Source organism: Pinus tabuliformis, chromosome 3_1 (genome assembly GCF_031772625.1).
Source record: "Pinus tabuliformis cultivar Carrire ecotype Pingquan chromosome 3_1, CPIR1, whole genome shotgun sequence".
Taxonomy (NCBI): Eukaryota; Viridiplantae; Streptophyta; class Pinopsida; order Pinales; family Pinaceae; genus Pinus; species Pinus tabuliformis.
The window spans coordinates 155,197,514-155,203,233 of record NC_142301.1 but is presented as its reverse complement, the minus strand read 5'-3'; positions in this window follow the sequence as shown (position 1 = coordinate 155,203,233).

The window sequence follows — 5,720 nt, the reverse complement described above, 5'->3', positions numbered from 1 at the left end:
TAAATGTCTCAGAATGATGACATATGGGTTTATCGTGCTGCATCAACACTGCTCCCATGGCATAGTCACTGGCATCAATTTCAATCTCGAATGGCCTTTGAAGATCGGGTAGTGCTAGTACTGGTGCTGTACTAATCTTTTCTTTTAAAGTGTCAAAGGCTTTCTGTTGTTTGCCTCCCCACTGAAACACCTTGTTCAATCCTGTTAAAGCATGTAAGGGAGATGAAATCAAGGAAAAGTTAGAAATAAACTTTCTCCAATATTGTGCTGTCCCTAGGAAGCTTCTAACTTCAGTAGCAGATTTGGGTTTAGGCCAGTCTACAGTGACTGTGACCTTAGAGGGATCTATCTTCAATTCACCACCCCTACAATATGACCCAAATAATTCAAAGATGTTTTGCCAAATTCACATTTTGAGAGCTTAACATAAAGATTCTCTTTTTTCAAAACATCTAGAGTTTGCTTGACATGCTTTAAATGTTCTTCCCATGTCTTACTAAATATAAGAATGTCATCCAAATATACAATGACAAAATCATCAATAAAAGGTCTAAGTACATCATTCATTATTCTCATGAAAGTAGCAGGAGCATTAGTTAAGCCAAAAGGCATAACCAACCACTCATACAATCCCTACTTTGTTTTGAAAGCAGTCTTCCATGCATCTTTCTCTGCAACTTTGACCTGATGATAGCCACTATGCAAGTCCAACTTGGAAAAATAAACAACTTCTTTCAATTGATCTAATAGATCATCAATGTGAGGAAGGGGATAACAATTTTTTATTGTTATCTAATTCAGTGCTCGGTAAATCAATGCACATTCTCCATGAACCATCTTTCTTTCTCATCAAGACAATTGGAGACCCACAAGGCGATGTGCTAGGTCTTACGAACCCTTTCTCGAGCAGCTCCTGTACCTGCTTCTTGATTTCTGCATTCTCTAAAGCGGACAACCTGTACATTTTGATGTTAGGCAATGGAGCATCTTGCTGAAAATTAATATCATGTACTATTTCCTTTTTGGGTGGCAGAACTTTAGGTTCTTGAAATAACATACCATATTCTGAAACAACTTTTTCTAAATTAGCTTGTTGTTTAGCATTACAACCATCAAATACATTGGTTTTATCACGTTTCTTTTCCTTTACAACCATCAGTAAAAATTGTTTGCATGAATTTACAATTCTTTTCATCTGCCCTGAGTTTATGAGAGTATAATTATTCTTGAGTTTATGAGATCTTAAAATATATTCGATTCCATCTTTAACGAGTTGTTACTTGTTTTCAGCTCTATAGAAAATAGCTTTTATATCATACAAGTAAGGACTTCCTAAAACAGTTCCACATATATCTAAGGGGACAATATCTAACTCAACCTCATCTACAAATGCTGACCCAAAAGAAAACCTAAGTTTACATTGTCTTGTCACTTGTAGCTGTGCTTTATCACATAACCAACCTAATGGATATGGCTTTTTGTGAGGTATGGTTAGTAATCCCAACTTCTTTACAATTGCTTCAGAAATTAAATTTACTTGTGAGCCACTATCAACCAAAGTATAAATCTTTTGATGCTTAGAAACAACTCGAATATGAAAATGTTCATGTCTTTTCCTCTCATTTTCTTCATTGTCAGTAGATTGTGCAGAATTACTAGTACATGCTTCATAATTTTTACCTTTTATACTTGTGGTTGCAATTGTTGTTTCATCTCCTGAATCTGACCCCAAATCTTTTTGAATATCTGCAACAGTCTTCTTCTTCTTGCCATCGTACTTCTTGGGTTTCAACTCCGGATGCAGAATCCAGGAGTGTTCATCATCATGCCCATCCTTCTTACAGTGGGTGCGTGAAGATTTGGTCTTTTGTATAGTATTGGTCTTCCTCTCTTTCCATTTCTGTTTTATTTTCTCCTTATTCTTGCTTGCAGTGGGTTTTGATGATCCCCCAATTTCTGGGTTCACATTCTTGCCTCTAGCCTATAGATGTGTAGCTTGAACAGATACCTCATCTATGCTAGTGGGATTAAACATGAGAATAGTGTGCCTTAAGTAGCTATGTAGACCACCTATATACTTCAGCAAAGTTTCAAGTGAGTCTAAAGAAATTCCTAGAATCAAAGCTCTTTTCCTAAATTATTGGGTGTCACTTTGTACACTTTTCCCTTTTAATTTTCAAAGAGTTTGCGAACTCATCATGGCTTGCTGCATATAAGCTAGTGGATAGAACTGTTTTTTTAATTGCAAAAACAAATTCACTCTACACAGAAAGAATTTTACCATGCTTCTTCATGTCAGCTTGTGTCCTACCTTCCCACCATACCAAGGCAATGCCTCCAAGGCGTAGGCTGGCCAGCTGAATCTTACTACTGTCTAAATCAATGCTCTGCACTCTGCAATAAACATCAATCTTTCTAATCCAATTATCCAGCTTCTCTACATTCAACTCTCCATCATATATTGGTAAATCAAATTTAACATCTAATTTAATCAAGGATGTCTTCTTTTTGTTTTCAGGGCTACTAGGAGGTGTGGGAAGTTTTTCTTCTTTCCCTTTGTGTTGTTGGGAAAAGTATCCAATTCGGAATGCCCCTATCCCACTCTAAGAGGTGATAGTGCCTTAGCAACAAACGAAGTAAACTAATTGAGTATTCTTCTTTATGAGATGTAAATGAGGAAGAAGGATGTAACTAACCGGTGTCTTCCGCTAGTTTGTTGATCCAATCACTCCTCTCTTCAGTAGCTCCCAGCTCCTTGCTCCTTCACCGGCCCAGCTTCACCGAATTCCTGCAAGATCACAAGAGAGAGAAACTACAAGAAGATACAGATATACATTCATAAAAAGCTCAAGATCAGATTAAGCTAAACATGTAAGCATAACAAAACATCATTGGTATACAACATGTAGGAGAAACTCAAATAGTTTATTGATAGAGTAATAAAGTCCAAGAGGAGATACAACCAAGTGAGGCCCGATCCAGCATCTACCTCCCAGCAAAGGAAACCCTTCCTCTCCTCCAACAAAGCATAAATAACCCAATGTACTAATCTCAATCTCAAACCAACAACAATTCTCTGCAAAGTACAAAATTCCAGCCTCCTGAACCTCTGGGTGAGAGATCCATATATAGATGTGAGCAGAGAGGATGAGTCAGCTCATGTTTTGACTTGTGGCTTCTCTCTGTCAGTTCTTGCTTCCACTTGGAGGTTGAGAACCTCTTACTCATCACTAGTCGAATTCATTGAGGCAAGTGTCATTGGAGAAGATTCTGGAAGCTTCTAGGGTCTTTCCACCTCGTTGAATGAGCTTGCCATTTGTCATTTCCCGCTCAGTGCACCCTGGTATTGCTTCTACCTGCGTTGCAGTGCACCTAGCCAGTGCAACTTCTGCATTTCAACGCAGGCAGCTAGTGGAGCCTCTGAATTGATCCTGAATTGACTGTTTTTGAGTGGTTTTTGGTGGAGAACTTCTGGGAGAAGCTGTCATTGGTTGACCTTGTTGCTTTAGGAGTTGTAACAACATCTTTAGGGACTTTGGATCCCTTGAATTATGGACATTTCATGCTTATAGCTGTAAAGCACAAAAATGTCTATAACAGTTGCCCCCTAAAGTATGAGGCCGTTTATCGGGTGAAATGCTTTATTAGGAGGGTCCGAAGTTCTTCCAATGCTGGGAGGAGACCTGTAATAAGATACAATACAATACATTATTTTTCATACTGCTTTCATGATCTAGCTGAGGCAGGCATTCCCATGCTCAGCTTTATAAATTCATTTTTCTGTACATAGAACAGACAATCGTCTAATGGTAGACTGATGATTTTGATGAAATCATCATCCTTTTGGTAGGATGATTATCTGCTGCAATGCTGTACATGTCAATCTCTTTATTTTTCCTGAATATATATCGCAGCCCGGATGGATGAAACTAGATCCGGGGTCTTCAATCTCGTCCGATCTTCACTCTAAGTACAAGTCGATCCATGTGAGAAATGTTCTGAAGTCAAACATGGAAAGACATCGCTTGATTACCGGTCAATGATGTAAACCGTTAACAAGCGCGAGAGGAATCACCGATAATGATAATGACCCTCAAGGTACTGTAGTACAATTGACATGGTGTGAATAAAGGACTTGGCGTCGAACACCACGCAAAATCTTTCGGTCGAAGGTCATTGATGTATACCTGTCGCCGGAAGTGAGAAACTTGCCATTGAGGCATGCAAGCTTCAAAGTACTGAAGGGGTTGTTCCTAGATCAACTTCTTGGATAATGAGCTGATGTCGACAAGAAGCGATCCATCAAAGGAGGGCCTTAATGTATCCCACATCAGTGACACAGAACGGAGCAAATGATTTTCATGGAGGTGAAAACGATCTGATGATATATGGTTCAGGGTGGCGGTCATGAAGGAATGAAGGATAATGTATGGTAGTGGATGGGACACGGTTGACTTCTCTGGATGACTTCTCTTGAACATATCGGCGACACTTGTGTGATGGATTGGTAGCATTTACCCCAAAGCTGGATGGTATGGCGAGACCATGGTGATGTGACCGGTGAATGAAACAACCCAACCCGACTCAGGCACCGAGCGGAAGTGTCATGTTCAAGAGCGACTAGCTACCAATAAAGTTCTTTGAGTTTCTTCCCAATTTTTCCCCAGTCATTGCTGACCAGTACCTCTTTATTTTTGTCAAGCTTGAGGAGGATAACATATGCTTGTTCTATAATTTGCCCTTCGGGCAAACCCATCGCTATGTTTTAACGAGCCTAGCGATAGTGAAACTCGTTCTCGTCTAAAGACAAGTTTGTCGCTATTTAATGTTTTTAACGAGTCTAACGACAAAGATAACTCGGTCCTTTTCATTTTTAGAGAGTTTGAAAAGGTACGTAAAGTTAACTCCGAAAGTCATTTTTCGTCATCTAATCCCTTAAGTCCGAAAAAGTATAAAACAATACAGAAGGGATGAGTTTTCGATAGTTTTTACGAGCCGAACAAAACAAGCGCTCGATCTTTTTGTGCAATAATCCCTCAGGTCCAAAAAGATTAAAATCTAGAGGAGGGATAGCACTTCCGGTCGCTTTAACGAGCTGGAAGGCCAAAACTCGGCAATCTTTTCATATTTTACGAGTCAGATGAAAAGAGCTTAAAGAAGACTCGTCTTTTGAGGAACGAGTGATAAAACGGGTTAGCAGCTGATTCCAGGTAAGGGTTGGAATTTTCCAATCATGGCAGTGTCACAAGGATGGCTAGTGAAATCACTCTTCGCAGCTGTTCCTCAAAATGGGTAAACAATCAATATGGAGGTGAATGATCGGCCAAATGAAAAGTAGAGGTGACGGTGCAAACACGACCAAGGCTTTAATGGCTGATAATGTTACATTCACGGTGGTTATTTACCGGAGGGTAGTTCATTTTTTAACGAGCTTAAACGCGGAAAAACACTGCTCGGTCTTATGTTTATTTTTTAACGAGCATGAACTATGCGCTAAAACTGCTCGATTATCCAGTCATATGATAAGAATGTCTCATGTAAGATGCCATTTTTTATGGAGCTTGCGCCTTACAAAGCTATGCCCCGCATCCTTTTGTTATGCAAGTTCGGAAACGACTAATCCTAGGAGTTTAAAGGGTTAGACCTACAGGTTTAAAGGGAGGACCTAAAAATTTAAAAAATAAATAGCCACCCCTTGCTTGCACTCCAAAAGGTTTGCA